This window comes from Rhyacophila brunnea, unplaced genomic scaffold (assembly GCF_057557595.1).
Source record: "Rhyacophila brunnea isolate RB1 unplaced genomic scaffold, BYU_Rbru_1.0 scaffold_5, whole genome shotgun sequence".
Lineage (NCBI taxonomy): Eukaryota > Metazoa > Arthropoda > Insecta > Trichoptera > Rhyacophilidae > Rhyacophila > Rhyacophila brunnea.
The window spans coordinates 39544213-39571541 of record NW_028233170.1 but is presented as its reverse complement, the minus strand read 5'-3'; the positions used below and the strand labels follow the sequence as shown (position 1 = coordinate 39571541).

At 33.8% G+C, this 27329-nt stretch overlaps 1 protein-coding gene across 1 annotated transcript in view; it reads right to left on the bottom strand.

The window, feature by feature from the left end:
• The window catches only part of LOC147066403 (uncharacterized), a 1036129-nt gene that overhangs the window by 53491 nt on the left and 955309 nt on the right, over nucleotides 1-27329 (bottom strand). The gene's annotated exons all lie outside the window — the stretch shown is intronic.

Genomic DNA, 27329 nt, shown 5'->3' with positions numbered 1-27329 from the left:
ATGTTAATATTATTAAAGTATAATAGCGCCGCAGGCAACTTTTTTACGATTAGAGGAAATTTGTGATGGTGTGTTTATCTCACTTATAAGGTAGTCGCGCCACGCGTCCTCCCCAGAGCTCGAACCCCCAGGCTAGAAGAGACCTGTCAGCCCTCTTGTGGGGGCCACGATTGAAAGTATCTGTGACCGAAATACTGATATGATCAGCTGCCATCGCCCGCTGCAGTGGGATTTGTTACATGATTGAAGTGGTCGAGGGATCAAGGTCATTGAAATGTTCATATGTCTTGGGATCAGTACAAATCTTTAGCACCGCTCAATTTTGAAAGCGTCTATTCGACGTATATATTTTAATGTTAGTATTCTAGTCCACATTTCTGCCACATGCAAATTTAACCATTGAAAATATCAAGCGATGTTTCAGCAAACTGAGATAATTGACTCACCTTTTCTTAAATAATATATATGTAGAATCAGCGCAAAGCTAGACCATTCAAAACTATATCAAAGGAATCAAGGATCTATGTTGGCAAAGCTGTTGAAACTTTAATTACCTGTTTAATTTAATTTGTTTTACTATCGATTTCTATCTAATCCACCTGGAAATACGTACCATCCAACATTGGGTATTTTGGATGATTATTCACCGTGTCTCAATATTTTAAAATTAGCAATTAGTCATTTATTAATTGAGATAAGTACATACACATAAAACTTATGATAGGTGACATGACTTAGCAGAACTCTATTTTACAGTAGACGTAGGTAGTATAGTATTAATATTATTAAATGCCAAATGAGTTTATGAAAAATGTTGAAGAATTCCATTTTATATAATATTGTCGTGAATTGTGAATTTTAAAGGTGTCTAATTTAAAAATAAACCGATAAGTCAAACATATAGTGAAAATTTAACAAAGAATACGTATTCTATTATATATGTGCAATTTCAAACAATATATTATTACAATAATATATAACTTGTAAAACGCGCCAAAATTATACAAAAAAGGTTTAAAAATCTAACGATTACCAAACCAGTATATTTTTCTAATTTGAAAATAAAATACGATATAAAAAAGAAATTAACGTTAAAATCAAACAGTAATAATATGCTTGATGCACAAAAAATTCATTTACGATTAAAATTGAAGAATCAGTGAATTTGTCGGTTTTTGAAATTAGACATCTCATATTATGTCATGTGCACACAGGTGGAGTAAGTAAATGTATTACATAATGTAGGTACCTACAAGTTTGTAGACTAAGTTGTAATGTGTTATAGTTAGTTGCAAACTAAGCTGTTGTAGAACATTACTCATTCCAATTTAAATTCTGCTACATATAATATGATGCTAAAAGTTAATACGTAAGCATACAACAATGATAATAATATCTTTTCTAGAGATATAGCGTTTAATTGGTGATTGTTCATGATAATTTATAATATGCACTTATCACCACGGCACATGATGTACTTTAATATTATGTATGTACTTACTACTTTTGTAATTGTGATTTAAATTAAGGTACTATCAATTAAGTGCCCTAATTACTAATTGACGTCCGCATCACTCCAAATTTTAGTTATAACGTACATGGACTTGCTAATAATTTATTAAACGAAAACCTTCCTCCGACCATGTCAGATCCTAATAAGATCACAATATGGGCCTCCACAGAGTGGAGGTTTGCATTAACAGATTTTGTTTTTACGAGCAATGTATGTCAACCACTTGCTCAACCTATTAGGTCCATACTCTGACTCTGATGTGTACCTACTTGCCAGACTCAGGATTCGAATCTGAGACCCATGGCGCTATATGCCGACGCTTCGCGCGGCCATCGTGATGCAAACAAAAAACCAATAGGCAAAATTAACCCAATTTGATAAGCATTTCTTATAAACACTACTACCAGTCGTAGTAATTAGATATAATGCCCGTAGCTTTATTGGTAAAGTACATTTGCGCGAATATAGTGGTTACAAGTTCAAGTCCCGTCGGGCGTCGTATTAAAAAGATAAGATTTTATTCAGTATGTAGGTATTTTCAAATAATGTATGTTAAAATGTGATTACTTAATTAAAACATGAGCGGCATCATAATTAGTAATAATTGTCCCCTTTCATTACTAACAAAGACAGAAGTTGATTATTTGTATGAGGATTCGAAAAATTCTATAAGAAGAAGTTTTCCTTGGCCTTGGACTACTTCTAATAATAAAAATGTGCAAAGCATTTCCAGCGGGCAACCCACCACCTATTTATATTGCGACAAGCTGTCTATTGTGTCACGAACACCTTCAAGGTCGTCTTCTCTTCTAAAATACCTACGTTTTCTAATTATTAACATAAAATATTATGCTAAATACCGTAGATGTTATCAGGAGATGAAACTGCTTGAAAAAGTAGTTGGTATATTATACTTACCTATGAAAGACGATTTTCTTTGAAGATTGTAAAGAGTTGGCGGTAACAAATATTTGTACTAAGGTACTTGTATCTACTTTTGTACGACTTTTAATTTTAAATACCTAATGATAAAATACTCAAGAATTAAATATTAAGCTAAGTGACCCGTTTTGTGGCGACCATTTGGTAGGTAGTAACTAACTAAATAAACCTGCATTAGTGAATCTTCGCTGAACTTCATATAAGGGCGTACGAGTATGATACACACAGAACAGATAATAAATATAATTCCGATAGGCTATATTCAATACGCTACATTTTGATGCAGGGGTTTGAATGTGTGAGTGTCCTACGAAAATTAAGCACGCATTATGCACGTGTGTGTAATACATCAATATTAAATGAGCGTAAATGCATAAACCGAGAGCAATTGTCAGTATTCGACGTATGGCGTATTATTGACACGTGTTTATCCCGGTTCTTTCTTACTCAAGATCGGTTACCTGCTACTACTTACCCGTTAGGTATTTGCAGTTACCATTATTTCTGAGTTCCCTGATGATACATTTTTACGTAAATTCTAAATAATAGTTTATTTTCTAATATTGCTTATCTGTAAAAGGGGATTTTTTATGTAGGATAATTATATCAATCAATGCACACAGAGGATGAATAATTTATGGTAGCTTTTACGGGATTTACCAAAATCATTATATCTTATCTACAAAAATATTTGCCCCCTGTCACTCCAACATTTCTAAGCTGATTCATTCGACAACTTTCGCACCATTTTGTTCGCGCCACAGAACTATTTAAAAAGGTCAAAGTTAGCGAATAAATCAGGCTGCTGGAAATGCGAAGAGATAAATACTTATCTCCTGTAAAATGTACTATTATTTGTCATTTACGACTTTTTTACGACGAGTCAGGACACGGAAGAACAGATAACAGGGGATTGTGTAAAAATAATTTTATATACAATACAATAATTTATTACAAATCTATTGATAAATCACCAGCGTATTAGTAATAATACTAATAACATTATATGAGGCGTCTAATTCCAAAAAGCGATAAGTCCACATTTGGTCAAAATCGAGAAAAAAATACGCACGTATTCTTTGTATAATTTTACACAATATGTTGTATATATATATAAATTCCAAAACGCGACATAACCCTACGAAAAAGAATAGTTTAATTCTCGATTTATTACAAAAAGCGCCAAGTCCGTGTTTCATATTATTTAAAGCTTGGTTTATTTCGCGCGTGTTTAAGTCAAACAATAAGGGAACGTTCTATATTGAAAAGGGTGTCACCCATGCTGTAGCATCTGGTAAACTCATGACAGTGCCACGGAAATATGTGCCTTATGCGGAATAAATTAAAAAGTGAGGTACAAGTAGCGCTACGTCCAATTTTATTTTTCCTATATTTATTACATTTAAGAGTTTATCGGCTGAAACAATTTGCCATTTGGTTCTAATTTCGACATAGAATACAACGGAAAAAATAATCTCACGTTAAAACAAATAATTGAAGCTTAAAACATAAAAACGTTGTTTCCCGAAAATATTGAATTGTGAACTTGTCGCTTTTTGTAATTAGCGCATCATATTGTCATTTTCTAGCACTACACTAACAGGAGTGAGCCTTTAAACACTTGATTATCCTCCAGTTAGTTTTCTATTCAGCATCTTCTTCGTATTCATCCAATACTTCTCAGTGATGCTATTCGTCTCCTGAAATGTCAGCTGTTTTACCAACGTGACTCGTCCTCGTATAAATCATAAAGTTCGTCGCTATAACTGATTCTCTACCACAACTGTCTATCTTGACGGGTACAAAGATACCACGGAGCACTCTCCATTGCAATGTTCCTTCCGTCATATCTTTGATTTCTGTCTTGCACTAGTTTCCGAATCATACACGACAATTAGCTTCAGCAGTACCTTGTACAAGATGCACTTAAAATGGCAATTCCATATTTTTGGAACATAGCTGTCACATTAATTATTGCCAAACATTAACCGACGTCTCATTTCGTTTTAGGGAATAAAATATTGACTAATTTATCCAGACTCAATTATCCATTACACGATTTATGGATATTTTCTATAGATATGTAAACATGTAAAAGTTATTATAGAAATTTTCATTTGTATTATTGAAATTTTTAGGGGATTTTACAATGGGTCTATCAAACGAAATTGCGAAACATCATGTGGATTTCGCTCTAATCAATATAGGTTTATACATCTTCAATACTATTATATTCGTCTTTGTATATATTAATTACTATTTCGTCTTCCGCATTACTTGGACCATCTACTAGGCCGATCACTCTCGACGATGAGTCTGTCCAAATTACCTCGTGAAACCACATAACTCTCTAGATACATATTTCACAGATGGATGCGTATGGAACACATCTAAAAGACTGTACACATACAAATTAACAACATCATAAAATGCCAACTTTGTTAGACTCGCCCATATCAGAAAAAGTAGTAGATAGGTACAATTATTAAAGAAGCCGTTGTTAGCGAAATATATTCTGATAATAAATATCATGATTTTGTCAATCTTTTCTCAACCTGTTTTTTCTTTTTGTTTTATGATTATAGGACCCGAATATCAACGTCATAAAATCTTCTAAAAAATAATTTAAATAAAGTAGACATTTCATACGTCAAAAAATCCCAACAGAGATAATATATTTATTTTCTAAGCAGCAGATCTATCCATCTCTAATAGGATTCACACACACATTTGTATCCAAATCTATCGAATCTTTTCTGACACATACAGGCGTGTTATAATCAAAAGTTTTTTGGATAAATTTTGACTTTGAGAACTGTCAACTTACTGTCTTATTCATTATATGGAACGGGTAATGTTTTTACGATAACACCTACCTAAATCTGCGCATTCGCTATGTTATTTTACACACAGTAGGCAAACTCTGGCTGGCCTACTGCACAAGAAGTTCAACTAGCGAAGCCCGGTTCGGCAATACCTTTTTTGTAAAATATCCATTTTATTGCATGATATACAGTAGCTACCCGTTTCCTTAATGTGTTAACTACAATATTATTATATTATATATAGTATATTATAATATGTAGCGGTAATGGGACATTTTGATGAGACATCATTCTTTGGTTAATTTCCGTCTGCTGTTCATGTCCGCTGAATGCTTGACTTTTACTGAATAGCGGATGTGAGAAAGTGTGAATACGTAGGTAATTGATATAGGTACGTTGTCCAACCAGTGGCGTAACATCGCAGCGTGGAGTTTGACTTTACTGCGAGGCTTTGCATTGTAACACACCCCCCAAAATGAAGAAAAGTCAGTACACTTGTTTATTATTTTGGCCTGACTATGTACGTAAAGGAATATGTATCTACTAATATACCAATAATAGTTAAGTGTAGAAACCAGTGGCAAAGGGTGACTTTTGGAAGGAGGTAGGCTGTGGAGATCAAAGAAAAAGAGCAAACTTGTCAGGTATACTTAGGGGAAATAAGACAATAATACGATATTACTGCTGATGAGTAGGTGCACACTAATGTCAACGTCACACTAAATCGATGAAATTTCAATAGCTCACTGACGATATACAATTGAGCGATCAATATAAATTATGTATTTTACCATACCTGCATGTAACATACGTCGGTAAATATAGCGGTATCAACAGTTCAAAAATACAAACAACTAGACAAATATATATATATATATATATATATATATATGTGTTAGTCTATGACTGAATTAACTGATAAATAATAATCACGAAATAAAATTATTAATTATTTTTAAAAATATTATAGGTACTTATCTTTATATTACGTGATTGAACTTATAGAAATATTTTTTTGAACTATCGCATTATTAATTATTATTTGAATAAAGCGGCAGTCATCGACACTAAATATATGTGGAGATAGGCTTTCCCTTTTAGCTTATAGATTCGTATGAATGAAACCAGACTACTCCGATGCCACGTGACACGCAATTCATACAAAAAGCACGCCAAAATCATCTCGAGTAGATCGACATTTCAATACTCGTTAGAGGCGATGCTTTGTCACTTATTTTTTATTTATTCTAAATTCTGACGATAGACTCATTTATATATTTTTTTTAAATATTAATTAATTATTCTGACGATATATTCAATTGGTTCCCGCATTTGATTTTTAAAAACTAACTAATACCATCTGTAAATTGTAGTCTTAGTTCAATAAAAACCAAGTATGACTTACAAAGTGTAATGTGCACTTTTATGGAGGATCTTAATAGCCTACCTCCACCTTTCGCTACTGATGTACCCATATTTTTGGTAACTTTCCCAGAGTTTTATCAGAATGTGACAAATTAATGTTTAGGAATAACTAAAGAATATTTTGATTTCAGTCCAGCGCATCTATTCTAATACACAAGACTGCTTTCGGCCGCTATCTAGGGTAGGAAAGTATCAGTAAGTAAGTAAGTAAGTAAGTAAGTAAGTATCAATAAGTTGGTTGTAATTGTTACAATAAGTGCAATGTTTTAACAGCACCTCTCTTGGCTGTGATAAATTTTAGAGGGATATAGACAGTTTTGACAGTTCAGACGGCTAACTTATTGTAATTGTTACATTTTTCGATACTTTCCTACCCTAGTTATCTGCCGTAAAGGCCGAAAGCAGTCTTGTGTATAGAATAGACCCGCAAGGACCTAATGCAGCGTAGAGGAAAACGCCACTGCCTGTAAAATGTATTAAATGACTTGGCCACCGATTACCTACCACTTATAAGAGCCAGCCTACTATACGTTACAACAAAGCAGTGGGTCTTTCAAACGCGTTGATGGATAGGTGTTGAGGAAAAGCGTCGTTAGCGATGTGAGGAAGCGTCGAGGGGCGTTCAATATTATTTTATGTAGTGACAACAAGTGCATTCATCACCAGATGTTTTTTTTAATGGAATCGCTTTGAGGTTTTATGAGTTTTCTGACATTGAAAAACACAACCAGTACATATCTATGTACATTATTATTGGGTACCTATTATTCTTCCAAAAGCCAACAACACTCCTTTGAAATCCTATTAAAAATATCTATCTGTGGCGAAGGGTGGACGTAAGCTGTTAAAATCCGACATAAATAGTGCACACTAAACTTTGTTAGTCGAACGTATTTGTTTTCAATGAACTAAGACTACAGTGTGTAGATGGTGTTTTCACTAGTTTTTAAAATTCAATTAAACCATGCCTAATTAAAGCCATAGTAGATAATGGTAAAAAATATTCGTTTATAGATAGAAGAATATTTTTTTATCGATAATGGTTTGGCTTAGGCAGGGCTTAATGATTTAAAAAAAACTACTTAACACTATCTGTAACATAATATATTCTTAATTCAACGAAAATGTTGTGACTGTGTGACTGAAAAAGTGTGCACTATTTTTGACAGATCGCCCATAGCATACCTTATCTATTATGGTTTGGTTTAGACAGGGTTTAATTGAATTTTAAAAACTCACCAGCACGATTTGCAAATTGTATAATTTTAGTTCAATGAAAAGAAATATGTACCTATGACTGACAAAGTTTATTGTGCACTATTTATATCGAATCTTAACAGCCTACCTCCATCCTTCGCTACTGATACCTAACTACCAAAACATTACTGTCAATTCAATAAAAAATGCCTCCACCTCTTATGAATTACTCATGTAATTTTTACAAAGAGACAGTTATCATTAATGGTGATGAGTGTGATGATTTATTTAATTATAAAGGTGAAACAAGGCACCTTTAATCAAAACAAAAACTCCACCCATGCAAAACACTGTTGTGGTATTGATTAAATGGGAGGATAGTGAGTGATTACCAGAAGCACAGAATATGTAGAATATTGCGAGAGATCTTTGGCCCAATCTGGAAGGATGGCATCTGGCGACGCGACGTCGCTATAATCATGATCAGGGGCGGCTCTTCCTTTGGGTACCTAGGGGACAGACCCCGGTCCCCTCATCATCATTCTATAATCAATATTCAATTGATATTCATGTTATACGTTCCTATCATAATACATTGATTTTGTATAAATTAATTAAGTATATATTTTATTTGCACCGTTTACCCATCCCTAATTCTTGTTTCGTGGCGCAACCCTGTTAATGCTTCAGTCTACCTACGTAGCAGGTACGTACAACGATAATGTCGGGTCACAGTTCTGAGAACTTTCCGAGTTCCCTTGCAGCCGGGACCGTCTGGAATGGACCCCGTCAAATCAAAACAAATATTTATGCAAGCAATGCAATTATGAGACTGTGTAGAGCATTAAGCACGTCATATGCACGTTTCGCTGTACATGTATTGGTGCTGGCTAAGGGTCGCCACTAGAAATACCCACTCCTACATAAAAAATGTTAGTACCTAGGTAAAAGTTGACGTACATATTATTATTATTATAATAATACAACATATGTCACAAGTTGTTTTAGTTTGCCAGTCAGACGTCAGTGATTAACGGTCATCCATCTATTTAAATATGTTTTAAATTATATTTGTTAATACATACTCCCTATTAGTATTGTGAAGTTTGATTAAGATTTGATTTTTGAAATTTGTAGATAGTTTTCATCTCACGTTACTAAAATAATTTTGATAAATAATATTAAGTAGGTACTATGATGAATGAGGTGGATTATTTATTGAAATATAAGTTCAGTACATTGACATTTGAAGATAAACTAGAAGTGAAACGATTAGGGCCTCATCAACCTAGTGATTTAGTTATTGTGTATGAACTAGTGAAACCAAAAAAAAATTGACATTTAAATCGGAATGGTTTACTAAAAAAACGTGGTTGACTGCAAGTGTATCCTTAAAAAGACTATTTTGTTTTCCTTGTTTAATTTTTGGTGGTGAAACTGTTTGGGCTCAAGCTGGTTATTCAGATTTAAAACATTTATCAGAGAGGCTAACTTCACACGAAACTTCGTCGTCTCACATGAAAAATGCTGTGACATTAAAACTTTTTGGTAAATCAAACATTGTTGAAAAATTAGACAGTGTATATAGGCGTAATATTCAACGCCATAATCAAGAAGTTGACAAAAATAGATATGTACTTTCAAAAATAATTTCTGTGTTAAGACTTTGTGGTTCGTGCGAAATTGGAATCCGTGGCCGCGATGAGACTTCCGAATCCTTGAAGCCGGGAGTGTTTCGCTTAGTGTTCCAGTTACTATGTGAAGATGATCTAATATTAAAAAACTATTACGAAAATTCGCCGTCATTTAAAGGGACTTCAAAAACAATTCAAAATGAGCTTTTAGACTGCATGTACGATTTATATAGAGAACTCCTCAAAGAGGAGATATCTACCACGAATTTTGTTTCAATCCAAGCGGATGAAACAACCGATGTTTCTTGTAAAGCACAGTTGGTTATAATATTAAGGTACGAGTATATTACTAAACTTGGGACTGTTACTGAACGATTTGTGCAGTATTCTAAACTAGTGGATAAATCGGCCAGTGGCCTGACAGCAGAAATAAAGTTAGTACTGAGTGAATGTGGAATCAATCGCGAGAAATTGATAGCTCAAACTTATGATGGGGCGGCAGTAATGAAAGGAAATTTAAATGGTGTGCAGGCACAGATTAAGGTTGATTTCCCATACGCACATTTTGTGCATTGTTACGCTCATCAATTGAACCTTGTAATGCAGCAACTGTGTTCGAAAACACACAAGGAACTAAAAATATTCTTCGGTAATATTTCTGGGTTCTCATCATTTTTCTCAGTGTCCACGAAACGCACCTGTTTATTAGACAATGTTGTGAACCAGAGGATGCCAAGACCTAGCGCAACAAGGAGGAATTTTTCTGGGTGTATGATAAACACTGTTTATGAAAATTTGAATGAGATGCGGGAGTGTTTTTTTAAATTTCAAGAAGATCCAGGGTGGGATGCAGTAACTTTAAGTGAAGCATGTGGACTCTTAAATCTTTTATACGATGGGTTATTCTGCTGCCTTCTTTCATTTTTCGCGCAAGTTATGCCGGAAGTTGACATTTTATTTCAAAAACTTCAAAAAGTTTCCATAGATAATATTTCAGCAAACTTAGCTATAACACACTTTAAAGCAGCCATATTAAAAATAAGAGAGAAAACGGATGAATTGGGAGACCTCTACGCTGATTTAACATGTAAAAGAAATTTTTCCGCTAGTGATTTGAAGCGCGTGATGAAAGAAGCATGCGATGTCATTGTTGTGCATGTCAGCGATAGATTTTCAAATACTGACCATCTTACCGCTGCAAGATTGGTGGATGTGAGATTTTTCAAAGATTTTTCAAAAAAATTTCCCGATAAAGATTTTGATATAGCGGTTAAATATTATCCATTTCTACTTAAAAATAAATTAAGAACAGAATTACAAATTCTGTATGGACATGACGAACTCACTAGTGATGTAAAATCCGCCGCTTGTCTCTTAGCGTCATTGGACGAGAATAATGTAAAAGAGATATTTACTGAAGTCACCAAACTTTTAGAAATTATTATCACGATACCAATGACGACTTCAGAATCAGAAAGGTGTTTTTCGACGCTGAAACGTATAAAAACATCTTCAAGAAATACAATCGGTGAGGAACGGCTGAATGCGCTTTCCATGTTATCAATAGAAGACGAATTCATCAAGTCCGTTCCTGATTTCAACAACAAAGTGATTGACCGGTTCGCCAAACTAAAAAATAGAAGAGTAGAATTTAATTATAAGACTCTTTCGGACACAGGAGGCATATGAAGATGAAGTAATAGCTACAAAAGGTATGTTTTCTTTGAATTATTTATAGAATCTAAAGCAACAGCTACTATACAAAATAAATCACTTAAGTACACACAATTAATGTTAGAATTCAAAATATTAATAAAAATAGAATATACGTTTTGATTGACATTAATTAGGTATACATATAATATGTATTTCATATGATATTTCACGCCATCTGACCCCACTTACTAAAATATGCTAGAGCCGCCACTGATCATGATTATAGAAGGAAAACGGAGTGCGGAATGACCATAATTTTCTAGCGCTAGCGCTAGGAGTGATCTACTGGAGAAGGAGAGCAGAGGATCGGACAGAGTGGAAGAGTTAAGGTCCACTCCTGGCTGTTGTACGAGAAAAGAAAAATATTGGTTTACAGTTTAGATTTACAATGGATCTTCATTTTTCGTAAATATAATATTTTGTAACCAAAATCGTAATCACTGGGAAGATAAACATCTTTCTATTTTCCCTATTTACTCGAATGTGAATTATACAAGCATGTTACATACTTACATACCTACATATTTACACAATGTGGGTACTGAAACACAAATTTTAAATTTTTAAAAAAGTTACAGCTAGGGTTTCGGTAGAGATTTACTCATTAAATAATATATTAGGCCCAACTTTCATATTCCACGGGGTGCAATGCCTAAGGCTTGTTTTTAAAAATCGAATTCCGACAAAGTAAAAAGTGGGGGTTCAGTTCGGTTAATGAAAAATTAATGAAAATATAGGGCGGTTTACGGGGTTAAAAATATTTTCATATCCTGGTTGATTACATTTTTTGCAAATAAAATCCTTTAAACGAAAGTTGGCCAAGTTGATCGAACCGCTAATGCACATTTTTATGCCAAGAATTGCATCTTCCTGGAGTTTTCTGTCCGCTCTATATGATTAACTGAAACAGTAGGTAAATGTAGAAAATATAGTCATTTAGCATGATGAAGCCAATTTCCATTTCTACTCAATGAATAGGATTCCTGAGGCTTTAAAACATACTCATTGGAGTAGGTACTACATTGTTATATCTGCTTTATCTACCTGCATGATGTCCTAAAGATTTTCCGGAAAAACTAATTTCGAAGTCTTATATTTCATTCAAAGATTAATACTATCGACTAAAACCGCCTAACACCCATGGTGGCCGCGCGGCTTACGCGTTGAACTATCACGCCATGGGTCTCAGGTTCGAATCCTGGGTCTGGCAAGTACACATATTGTTTTTCAATTTTTGTGTGGGTCAGGGTATGGACCTAATAGGTTGAGCAAGTGACTGACATCCATTTCTCGTAAAAAACAAAATCTGTTAATACAAACCTCTACTCTGTGGAGGCCCATATGATCCTATTAGGATCGGACATGGTCGAAAAAAAGCCGCCTACTTTCCTGGTGTAATTTAAATTATAACTGATGGGTTAGTTGTAGGTATATTTACCAAAATGTATGTTTGATGAAATTGTTCGCAGAGTAAAGCTGGGCTGGAGTGCTTTTGGCCGCGTGAATAATGTCTTCAAAAGTGACCTCCCACTGTGCCAAAAGCGCAAAGTGTTCAACCAGTGTGTGCTTCCCGTAATCACATATGCGTGTGAAACATGGACCCTAAGTGAAAGATAGATCCAGAAACTTAGAGTAGCACAACGTGGTATGGAGAGGTGCATGCTGGGCATAACGCAACGAAAGGGCAAAAAAGAGGAATGAATGGATTAGGAGACAGACAAGGTCATCCAGCAGTGGATAGGTTCAGGCTAGAAAAGTACAAAACTATCACCAATTAGAACTTATCCATTGCTTGAGTGAGAGTCTATGACTCCATACAAGGGGATAGATAGAGAAAAAATATCGGTGCTGTTTGGGTATAACCTGATAACTGCTTTTTTGGTTATATTTATCTAATAGTAATATGATGATATGTGAACAGACACAGCGGTTAGTTTGGTCAAAACATGACCAAAGACCTTATCAATTATCATAGTTTGATCACTGATAAGTGACAGTATTTGCCTTATTAGTGAAATAATTGACAATCTAATTATTATCATATTCTTCTTCAGTAAATTATTTTAAAATGTTGTCTCAATATAAGACAAAATAATAAACCGAGATTTATGTGGGCAATTCAAAGCTTAAAATTTCTCTACTCTAAATTCACTATTTTACAGTTAACTGGTTATGCCCAAATACCTACACCGATATCATTTTGATTGTCAATCGTGTCATGTATTCACATACAATGTGAGAAGTGAGTAAGAGTACGTTCCTACCCACTAACAGGTTAATATTATAAATGTACGTATGGGGATAAACAACTCAATCCGTGTCAGCATATTGATCGGCGATATTTAATAACTGACCGCAATTACAAATTATTCAATAGGTATCCATTTCCCGTAGTGTCCAATTATGGTAAACTCAGAAAATAGCAAACTGCAATTATAATTTCCGCAATATCCATTTTTTCACATAGTCAGCCATAACCAATGACATAAACTTTATATAGAGTAGCTGACTCAATTATAATAATTATTTCCTAAATATGAATTATTTTCAAGATATTATTTTGATTGTGAGTACGTCAATAAAGTTCCCGGTCTGTAAGTATCTCGGTGACTCAGTCTCCGTATCGGTCCGCACAACATCTCATTCAACCGAAACTCGGACCTCGGAACAGTATCATAAATATTGTAACATAACTACTGTAACATACTCTTGTAACGACTGTTTACACTGCAAATAAAACTCGGTCCTCAATCCATCGGAGCAACCACTAAATCCCGACTTCTTCACCCACAACACTCTGATCCCCACATACGTAATAATTGACTGTATTTCTATTTCAGTCACGTCCTGTAGAGTTCAGATGGTTGTTGTTGGCATGTTACCTAAAAACATTAATTCAACGAATATCCGTTTACAGTTTGTACACAATGTGAGTTATACACAAATTGTTTAATATTATTGGCTGAAGGAACCCAGGTCCGTTCGGATAAACAGCATGACAAAGATACTAAGCGTTCATAAAATTATGCCAAATAAAATATGAACGGTGACCGGAAATGATCGCTTCAACGTTCAATGAATCTTTAATTTTCAGTCACTTGCGCTTGCGACTTTTCCATATAAAAGTTAACACGACCAAAATGTATTATACTTAGGTACCTGAATAAATAAAATAATATAATAACGGTAAAATTACCAGAGATTATATGAAAATCAACACAACAGGTAGAAACTATTAAGTTGTGAATATTGCAATGTTACAGCACCTACTATTAAGTAAGGTTTTTTGTACCTTCATTATAAAACATGTCCAGAATTCTAATGGATTTAACGGCCCACGTGCTCGTCGTAGGTCAAAATTGAGTTTTTATTGTATTTTCAAACCATGATCCTGGACACTCCTTAAACGTTGTAGATAATCTATTTATATAATTTTGAAGCCTTATTAACCTTTATAGTTATTTTAAACATTTGATGACTGCATAAAGTATTTTTGTTACATAAAATAGTATTCTTTTAAACCTCTCGCTCTAATGTTTTAGAATATAGTCATATTTCGGTACATAACTGTGCAGTGGTGTTAAGATTTTTTACGTTTATTAATTTTTAAACGCATTTATGAAACCATTAGTATAATTTATTACGAGATAATTTTTGTAAAATATTCACGATAAAAAATTATATTGATAAATCTCTGTGATCCCAAATTTGACAAGAATTAGGCATTTTATTATTTAAAAAATCGGCAAGATTAACACATTTGAAGATGATTCTAAAGATACTTATTATAAGCTATGTCTTTGACCATTCAAGTGTGATAAACATCTTATGAATAATGATTGCTTTATAATAATTATTGACCTAAGAATAAGGTAGTGTTTTTTTGAAATACGCCATTTCTTTTGTCATTTCCCAGTGGTTAAGCTACAACATACGGCCGTAGCCATAAATTGACAAACTATAATTGAAGTAGGCAGTAAAATGATATTGACGCGCGTGTTTGAACATGTACCGTTTAAAAAAAAATAAAAAAAAATTCGGTTAGGTACATTCCTACATGACACCTAATTTTTTTCTGAAGGTGCCAAAAGGCGAAACCAGGGTAGCAAAATACAACTGAAATGGAATAGGTAGTACATAACTCTATTAGAATTAAAATTAAAATTCCATCAAGTGCCGTCTGTCGATAGTAATAATATATCCAGAATTATTAGAATGCTGGGCAGTGGGCACTCAGTAAATATATTATGAGAAAAATGGATATCTTTGACAGGAGAGTTTTTGAGCTGTTAAAGAAAATAGCATTTCGTGGTCGAGAAATAATGAGTAGCTATTTTAATGTACGTGGGCGAAACTATCACATGGCGATGGCATTTAAAAAAGCAAATACCGCGTTTGTTCGTAGACAGAATGCCGAATTACTTATTCAAGCGCTCCATTGACGAGCCAAAAGTTTGAGGACAATAAGTCGTCCGATTTGTCCATGCTATGCTACTGACCAACGGACAGTCAACGGCTTTAACAGTTGCGATAGTTGAACATTCGTAATGTCTTACATAACATTATATAGGAGTGAAAAGACAAGATATCACCCGATAGGAAACTCCCACATCAAACCACATTTCGTCCCATAAGGACCAGTACCGGGCACCTAGTAGGTATGCACTTAGGATTTTTTTAATAGATATTTACTTATACTATCATATGAATATCAATATGGAATAACTCAAGCATGCGCCGCATCTACAGCATGTATGCACCGCACGCCACTAGAAGTAGGTACCAAAGAATATTATGAGTAGGTACCTAATAATCTTCATATTATAACATTTCACACTGGACATAAAAAATAATATTGCTTATCAAAATACAATGGCCACGTATTTTTTTCGACTTATACGTGGTGTGAATGAGAACTCTGCCATTCTTGGTAGTTATTGACTTGTGTGTCCCTGATAACTATCTTAGAAATCGGGAGCATCAGTTGTTTGTTATCCCGAGGAGCAGAACTAAGTTGCCATTGGTGATGCCAATTGGGAGTGTAATAACTATGTTCAACCAAATGGCTTCGGATGTTGATATATTCCATCTACGTGAGGATGAGTATAGGTGGATGTTGTGTTATAAATTCTTAAAATAGGGTCTGCTTAACCCATCCGGTGTACTTCCTTGTACCTATATACTTTATATATATATATTTTTAAATTTGTATTTACACATTTCTTCTGTAGAATAAGTTAATACTGATCTATTTTTTTTTATGTACCTAATACTGTTTTAATAATTTTTTCTTTGTTTCTAAATGTAATGTTGTGAACGTCTTAAACTTATAATTTGTAATGTCCACAATATGTAAAATAAATAAATTGAAATTGAAAATTGAACTTCATTCAAGTATGACAAGTAGGTAGATCACTACTAGGGAATCCAATCCCGAGCCAAAATTCTGATCCCGGGATTTCGGGATTACAATTTGACAATCCCGGGATCCCGGGACTGGTCCCGGGATTGGCATTTTTTCCATTGTTAATATAAAATTTTTATATTTACAAATATCATTGATAAAATCGATCAAAAATAAATCTAGTATAATTTATACAATTTAAGACATTTATTGTTAATATTGTATACGTTCAATTTTGGAAATACACAAGTTTAACGGAGTAAATAATATTGTAATTTAAATAATAATGTGAATTTAATAGGAGATTGCTGTTTCTGATAGTAAAGACTTAATGAATGGATTAGCGAGATTTAAAATATTAAAGCAAATAACCATGGCGTACGTATGGCCTTTCCGCTTCATAAATCTAATTAGTCAGACAAATATGAAACTGCCGTAAAACGTATGATATCATGGTAGAATTACTTTGTTAAAAGTGCAAAGCATTGTTTTTTCCAATCCTTCCATTTTTAATAATCCACGTGAAAAAATAAAATGAATCGGCAACCTACACATGGGTATAAATCAAACTTCATTCAAACTCAGTTTATTTATAATGTAGTTATTTTTTATTACAAGTATTTTTTCTGTTATATTTTCGCTTTTATTTTATTTTCCATAAAAATTGATAAAAAAATCAATCCCGAAATCCCGGGATTATGTTTATCAATCCCGGGATTCATAGGTATCGAAAATAGCTCGGGATCCCGGGATTGGAATCCCTAATCACTACCTATATAAGTTATTCCATTACAAACATACAATTAACCTAGAATTAGGTAGTGATTGATTATTAATAACCATACAGGAGAAAAAAGAGATGATACGAATAACGAAATTACAATAAATTGTAAATATCTGCAATACAAACAACTACATAGTTTGACTGCACCATTTTATATTATTTAATGTACTAATATAGGTATATTTTATTAACTTTACTAATGGGTTGGATAATAGATACGATTAGTTCGTTACAATAGATACCTATATTTAAAATTATAACTAAATTCAATGTTAAAAAGGCCGCATTTAAAGAAATAAAATAAAATGTTTTAGAATTTGACGTTAGAACAGTTGTAATAATTCATTATACAAATAAAATTTTGGCTAGCTTTCGAAAAAAATATTTACATTAAATTGAATAGCTGACGAACGTAGGTTGTATTTTATAATAGCGCTGTCTAAAATTAAAACGGTTAGTTTCTATTTTCATATCTTGAATATTTAACACATGACGCATTATAATATTCTAAATTATAATGTAGGTAAAATATAACAAAAAATTAAATATGTGTCAACATTTTACACAACAATGAATGACACATAAAGATAAAAAATATAATTTATCGTAAATGTTATTAATTATTATTATCACTGACGGCCGTTAAACTGGACTTTAATTACACTGTTTTGGTGATCTAATTTTTTATTCCGGAATCATAAAGAAAAAAATCGTATTAATAAAATAATAGACAACTTGAAATGAACCGAATGTTTAAAATTGGAATAAAACAGTAAAACTTTGATTGATTATAATTATATAGTGATCAATATATAATCAGATAAGTGGGTGCTAATTACTATAATTTAGATAAAGATCATTGAAGATATAGAACATATAAAATGTAGCCGACATGAAAACGATTGGGATTTCTATATTGTTTTGATATTGATATTATATGGCCGAGAATTATATAATTAAAATAAGTTTGTAACAATTTTTAGTTAGAATTATTTTAAACAAGTTAACACACCTCGACAACAAACTGAGAAAGTTTCATAAGCCACCCGATCACGTACGGATGTCTCAAAACCACATAATATGGAAAATGCGTCCCTTGAAAGATCAAAATGCAAGCGAAATGAATACAAAAGGAGCCCAATGCCCACAGGGTCAGGGGCCGTAAGGTCGGAAGAGAAAGAACGGCACTCCGAAAATCATTGTGGGCCAATTTACTGGAATCTTTTTTCTATCGACGAAATTTGATATTGTGGATGTCTAAGCATATAAATTCGTCGGACAATGTTGTTTATAAAGGCTTGTTCGGACTGTTCCAGTGATTTAGTCGAGTAGCGAGTGAGTCGGTAAATAAACGTGTCTGAACAGACAAATTTAGTCGGGTAGTTTAGTAAAATCGTCAGTCCAGTCGATCCGTTTTATTCTATTATTTCGGCCGAGTAACGACCCCCACCACCTCTCACTAAATACTAAACAAGCTACGAAACAAGTCTGCACAGGAGAGTTCATTAGTCGTCGACTGCCGTAGAAATGTCACAGCGTTGGAGCGAAGATACTACTCGAAATGATATAACTTATAATTATTATACTTCAATGCGACAAACATTAAGATAATTGTCGCGAACGTGTGTGATAGATCCGTAGATAAATGGCAATATTTCACAGAAAGCTTGTTGTTATTGAGGATAGGTAAATTATCTTATAAGTTATATTCACTTATTATTCCGTTTATTTTGTATACTCAGTATGAAGGATATTATGTCATGTCGATAGGTAGTGTGGATAATTTGTTGATTAATACGTTGATAAATAATGGCAATATTTCTCAGAAAACTGTGTGTGAAAAGTATTCATGAGAATAATTATAAGTTATTTATCATTCCGTTTATTTTGTATAGTCAGTAAGGACAATGGAGCAAGAACCTATTTATTACCTAAATAAACTACAAAAATACATAGGTCAGCATACAAAAATTAATGAAACCACAAAAATATAATAGGTATCCTATGTAAATTAGTATTCATCAATAGAAATTTGGAGCATAAATCGATTCAATTACGTCAACGCCGTTTTTGTATCGTGTCATTTGAATTATTTTAGAAGTTACAAGTTTATCTAACAGACGGCAGCACTCTCCTATCGCGCGAATGGTGTCCGTTTTGAAATATCCGTCGCTCTGTTCATTTTGACACGTCACTCACTAATGCACTGTGTTCGGACACTTTTCAGTTACTAATTCACCAAATCACTCGCTACTCGACTAAATCACTCGACCGGTCCGAACCGGCCTTAAGCCACTATTTCAGTGAGTAGTTTGTTGATTTGTTTACACCAAACACCTGTTATAATAATCTAAGTCACCTCTGAAGTAAAGAGTGTAGGCATGTACTTAATCACTATAAACAATAATAAATAATATTTGCATAATTATTCTTCACCATTAGAATTGTTTTATTACTCATATATTTTACATATAGAAAATATAGAGAACAACAATACTCAATACGGCGAGCGAGAAGGTCTTTTCTCACCGAGAATTGAATTATATCGAATTAGGAATCACGCACACTCTAGTGCAGGGTTTCCCAAACTTTGTTCCGCGGAACCTGAATAGGTGTTTCGCGACCATTTGCAAAGGTTTTATACACTGCAACACATGTAAAGATCTTCTACTAAGTAGAAGTACAATAAGTAAAACTAAAATAATTAATGAATCTACTTTATATTGAAAGGCGAGTGATGACTCCACTGATGTTAATGACGTCAGGTATCTAGATAGGTCATGGCTCCCACAAGAGGAGGGGCTGACAGGCCTCTAGTCTGGGGGTTTGGGCTTACGGGGGGCTTGGCATGATCGACCAGCCAAATGAGATAAACACACATCACAAACATGCACTAATAGTAAAAAAAATGTCGCCTGCGGCGCTATTTCACTGCGAACGTACTAACATTTAATAATATGTGGTTTTGCCATATTTATAATTTTCGATTATTGTCGATATTTCACATGTCCATTATTGTGCATATCAACGGTGGGTGTATTAAAAATACAAAAAATACCCTTAATTTTACCTCGAACACCATTTGGAATATGAAACTGAAGATCGTCACATTGCCTTTAACCTTAGCGATAAATAGCGGCCCACCAAAGATCCTAGCCTGGTGGCCCGCTTCGGGATGTGGGGGCCATGATCTAGGTACAGACGGATGACCATCTTTTCTCACACCGTGCGCTTGAAAAAGATGGGGTATATTGTTTTTAACTGACCGGCTTATTAAGTCTTGTCAGTCTAGTGCATGCCAACCAAGGTCTTGGGAAGTTGGGACACTTTCGGCATGGCTTTTAAGAGCGCCTAACGTTAGTTACGCCACGGTATACGCCTGAATAACGGGTGTGGAGACGTGGCGAGAGGTGGAAGGAAAAACAAGTCAAACAGTATTATGTTTTGTTTACCGATTCCGATTTTTTAGCGATTGCGATTTGGCCTTTTGTCATCTTCTGGCATACACAGTAAAATTATTAATTTATTTAGTATAAAATCAGTAAGTACTGAAGTCAGTTGTATTTTTATTAATTATTGGTAAGTATGCATATTGCCCGAAGTCGCCGAAAGGCGAAACCATGAGAGTTAAAAACGGGTTAATGGATTTAAATTCAAATTCCATTCCCCAAGTAGATAGAATTAATTTAATGTACCTACAACCATACTTTTCAACAAAGGTATGATATGATGATGGTTAACATTTACTAGGAGAAAACACCTGTAGAAGAAAAATCTTACGGTATCTAATCACCCATACAAACTTACTTTTAATCGTAACGTAACTAGTATAGGTGCTTAGCGGTTCTATCACGTAAACGTAAGTTAAATAAATACATTATAATAGGTACCTTCCTAATGTTATTTGTAAAAAGATTCCATGGTAAGAATATCTACCGCTGGAGTAAAGATACCTCATTCAAATTTTAATACGGTTATATTTTTTAATGTGAACTTTTATGTGAGGCATTCCATTTTATAGGTCACCACCCTTGTGACTTCCTTCCGGGTGTTGAACCCCGTATCGTCCGTCCGATGAGACTGGTATAATGCAATACGAAATAATTTAAAGCATGTGATTCTTGTCCTAAGGGGCCACTAATGATATGACACAGCATTGGCAATTTGCCTTTTGAAATTTTCCGGATGACTCGAATGTTAAAAGTGTTAAAACACGCTAATACTTGTTAACTTTGACAGTCAAGTGCCTAATTCTATTTTTTGTGATAAGATTTCGCAACATTGAAATTTATTTTTAATATAATCAGCGCACGGACATCTATGTTTGAAAGATAAGAAAACACACCCTAATATTAATACTATCACATGTAGGTATAAGTAAATAATACTTAGGTACATTACAATTAAAACTATCTGTTTACTAGTACGTAAATAGATGCTCCTGAATTTAAATTATTTACAAATTCTAGAGAAACGACGCACGAACATTGAAGTTAATGACCCCATCAAACCACACCGGGTTTTAATCGAATGTATCAGTGGACAGTGGACCATTCGCAAGGATCTGAAGCATCAGTATTTTTTATGACTGGGAATGTCTCAGGAGCAGTGTTGCAAACTGTCATTCACAAATATATGCCAGATAGGGTATGAACATAAGCTAGATAGCAGAAAAAATGTAGATTTTAGATTAGCTAGGATCTAGCATTTCTAAAAATTATACCATAATTATTTACAAGAATAAAGATCCAAGAAGAATTTAGTATTTTACAACTAATAAAATGAATTATAAAATTAATTCAGGTAAATTTAGTCATCATTTTGATACATAACATTTTATTTTATTTATAAGACAAATGTACAAAAGACCAGAATGTTGGTTTTCAAGCAAATCTGGTATAATAATCTAGTTTTATTATGGAGAATTTTAAGCTGTTTGCATTGACGAAAAATGCTAGATTTGGCGCCATAAACCAGATGTGAATTTTGCAAGCTAGAGGCCTATTCAAAAATGCTAGATTTGGCAAGAAAAACACTAAGTTGGCAAAGCTGCTCAGGAGTAGTTAGCGAAGACTGGTGTCGCTAAGCATGTTGCGTTCTGATGCACGAACGGCGCAAATATCCCTAAAACAATTATCGACACAACTGCACAAACGATTCTTTCGGATTATTATTGTCATTAGATTTGGTATTATAAAATAACCTTCTTTGTTAGTGATAAAATGATATAAAGATCGCGCAGCAGTTGGCGAAGAGACCCACCCTGTTGTATGTAATAAGGGTGAGTCGGGTTCACGAATCGTAATGTTATATTGCCAGCTTATCACTACAGAATTAACCGAGAAAGTGTCTATATCCGACACTCATGAGCAAAGAAGTAGGCAGACAAATGTTTACAATGTTGTATGTAAACTAAAACTGATAAGTCCATTGAATGCCGCCTAATCATATTTTTGGCATCGTTAAAACGTTCATGAAAGTATGTCAAGTCCACGTCAAAAGATTTATCTTCATTCAAGAAAACAAACCTGAACTATGAGATGACATAACTTTGGGGAAAAACATAAAGATCTTACAATAATATTGAAATAAACAATTTACTCTACCGATTTTAATTTTTAAAGTAAACGAAATAATATCTAGTGTTGCCATTAATTATTGAATTCATAATATACAATTTAAAGAAATTGTTTTGGTGGCTACGTCAGTGTTTCTAAATATTTTTTCACGTCTCACAGCACACTATTCAATTATAAAATGTTCACTGCACACCACACGAATTTAAAACAAATAATTAAATGCAATTACTTGTACCTAATAGTATCGATAGTGTTTATTGGCTACGTACCAGTTTATTATAGAACAAAAAAACAATTTAAATTAGGCAAAACGTTTTTATTGGTCTACCATCGTCATCGTATCATACGTGATGGTCGATAGAACTCGATAATAATGGTTTTAGAATAAAGTTTATTGTTAATTCTACAATAATTATCATGTTGTTTTTGTTTTAAATGTGTATTTGATCCAGTGCAAGGACCCGATGGATTGGACGAATGGCTAACAACTATCAACTACAATCTCTGTTTAGGCCCATATGCTCTGCTTAGGATCGAAGATAATACCCCGTTTACACGGGCATGGATTTACTTCTGACAGTACGTATTATCGCGGCCATATGTACGTATAAACATGTAATGTATCATGGTTGCAAGATTGCATGCATGAATCAAAAAAGTTCGGAAGCTTCTGAATTTTCACGCGACAGTTGGGAATTGTTCTATTATCTATATCTACGTCCGCGCAGTAGAATAGAGGCGAACCTGCCGGTAGAAAAACAAACTACACCGCGCAGACTCATTTTGAGGTTAACCGATGTTCACGACCTGTCAAATAGTACTATAAAATGACAACATCGCGTCTCGCTTACTATTGAAGAATAATATTGGCGAGACAGTCAGCACTTTTACGCGTAAACAGTTATTAACGCGATAGTTTAAAATATACACTATTAATACAAGTAGATATATGCACGTGTACAGGCGCTATAAGAGTAGGTACAGATTTTTTTAAATGTTGCGTCTGAATTTAAAAAATATATTTCTATATAAGTATACCTATATTATAGATGACTTGCATTCATGAAAGTGACCTTCGACTATCCGTAATATCTCGTGGCATACCGATTGGGTAATTCTGGCCGAAGAAAGTTAAATATACCTACGCATATAAAAAAAGATCAACTGTAAGGGAGATACTATACCTATAGGTACACATACTACGGTAGATACCTATACTAATAAAAATTAAAACGAATGTCAATTATTAATTAATAGGCACATATTTAATGTTGATTCCGTATTTCGTGCGTACATATTCAATATGTTATTATTTACTTTTAATTTCCTACCAGTGTGCTCCGTAACACAAATTTCCTAGTTTTAATAGAGACGATTATAACAAAATTAAGTGAAAGTTGATGAGTTCTATGACATGTGTAGAAGTATAAATACTAAATGAGTTAATGTTGAAGATACAAACTACTTAAATAAATAATCCACGTTAATAACCAATAATCACCCATATAGTAGATAATATGCACATTGAGTTCGAAGACTTTTAAACATATAGTTAGACTGTTCCAAATTACAATATTACATTTTTGTATTTTTGTAATTCGGGTAGACACACCTACCCTTCAACAATAATAATTAATAAAACCACAAATTCAAAAATAATGGATTTGTATTTCACAGATCGATAATATAAATATTTTCCCTGCATTATGTTTTAATAACGAGCCAAGTGTTGAGGAATTATTACAGCTTTTCCAAATTTAAAATAATCATTGTATGTGATTACGGTCGAACTCGGTTATTACGAGTAAGATGGGACCGACTGAATTTACTCGTTATAAGCGTTACTCGTTAGCCGTTATATCAGAAAATAGGTATTTTTAAATGAGCGGTCACATAACACAGAAAGTCGCAATTCAAACAAAAATATACATTTAAAAATATACATTTCACCGAAACAAGCATGGCATTCATAAACTATAAAGAAGTTGTTTATTGTAATGAACGCTGGTAGGTACCTAGTGACTTCACAAACCATGGATTTTTTACATGCAATTTCAACCATATGCGTGTATACTTTTTCAATATTGTCGGCGAAAACACCAATTAGGTAGGTACTTAGATACTTAATTAGTGTCATAAACGTAATCCGATTCTGGCGGCTTTTATTGCTTAGGGTCGAAATGTTTTTAAATGATTGACACATTAACAAATTTAAGAAAATTTTTGACCATATTTTAGCTCGGTATAACCGATAAGTAGCTCGTTATAAAAGTGAATAAATGTATGGAGAAAGTCATAAACTAAAATGTCAACGAATGTTTCCTCGTTACATCCGAGATCTCGCTATATCCATGATCGTAATAACTGAGTACGACTGTATTTGACAAGTAACTTCACGTACCCATAGATAGACCATAGGGACTAAAACCCATTCTCAAAATAAAGTTTTTTTAATGAAAATTTTTATTCAGTAGGTAACACATCGCCCAATTACCCGAGGGTGACCATGACGACGGTGCGTATAAAAGTATAATATTAATTAAGATTATCAATGCAGCGCTGCTAATTTGCGAATCGCATTTGTATTCAGAACCGCTATGGCGCGGCGGTCGTCAATTTTGGTTATGACGAGCACGAGCACCTAGCCGTCACACATTTACGGCTGCAACGAGGAAAGAAGGTGCTGGCCGAGCCAATTAGCGGACGCTCAAAACAAGAGATCATTAACCCGCTCCATACTGACCGAAGAAATAAGAAATGTGTTGTCATAGTACCGACTGTAAGATGGACTGATGAATAATGATTTTGAGAATATTTAAACACATAGGAAAGCATATTTTTTTTACAAATGTCATCAGCTAGTGCCTACAGTGGGTTGCAAACATTTTCGTTTCATTATGTTTTCAACAATTTACCAATAAGTGGAGGGGTGGGTCTTCTTATCAAATCTCGATATCACGCTTCAATATGAAAATACTACTAGCTAATTTCGTACTAATTCGATAGGACGTACACGGATCAATTGGTAAAGCACATTGGCGCGAATCTAGTAGATACGGATTCGAGTCCCGCTGGGCATCGTATTTTGTTCGATGATTTTCTATAGTACATAAGGGTATGTCTGAGTTTCAAATTACGCATGGTAAACATCTATCTTATTGGTAGATCGATAAAAATAATAAAACTAATCATACAGGCCTGTTTATTAAGCTAGCAGGTATATAGACACATAATAATATACCTATGCATCATTTTTTTCCATCACCAGTCCTACTAAAATATGATATATATATACAAATAACAAATAATGTAAGTACATTGTTTCAAAGAACTTCCTTCTAATATATTTCAAATGTGAGTTAGAATAGTTCTGCATTCAGCTGACAGCTATTAGGTAGGTAGGTACATCTTCATTTTTGGTGTTGCAAGTCGTATTTTCGAACCATACTTTGTAGGGCTAGGCGCCAATACACACCCACAGTCACTTCAAGAGCTTGTCTCTCGGGAACTACAGCATGATTGAAGCAGACACGTGAGAGAAAAATATACATAAGTAGATATTAGATAGTATGTAGATACATACCTCCCGGCCTGTGTACATTTGAGCGCATTGGCAAAATATCAAGAAACAAAAATTCTTTACTCCACAATATACTAGGACAGTGGTAGCGAACCTATGGCACGCGAGGAGATTTTATTTTGTTTTATTTTGAAGAGAAAAAAATACCCATAATAAAAATGACAGAATGCATTGTATAAAAAATAGCAAATAACTCGTCAAAAATAAGCAATACATTGAATGTAAATATATAATTATATAGGTCAGTCTTTAGGCTTTTAATATAATATTATCACACCAACCTTATCAGGCGGCGAGGAAGCCGCGTTGCGAACCTCTGATTTTGATCGATGTACAATTCTTAAGACTACAGTAGCGAGAGAATGCTTCATCTGATTGGGGCAATTCTGATGTCAAATTTTGCTTAAATAACCAAACTAAGTAATACAGCTGCAACAAACAATTTCATTTCTACCCACAAAAATGGCTATACCAAATAAGACTTGGTAGAGCTAGTACTAGTAATTCTGGCAGACAGTTTCAAAATTGGTGGACCGAAATATATGGCACACCTAATTGAAAAAAAGTGATAAAGCTATATGTGTGCTATGTTCTGTGAGTGGTATCTAGAATATCATCATTTTTAATAGAATTCTTAAAAACTACCCTTTTCCCCGTGAAAAACTGCTCGGCACGTCAGACAGACGAAAAATAATATTTGGGAAATTTTAACAGGCTTCCTTAAAAAGGT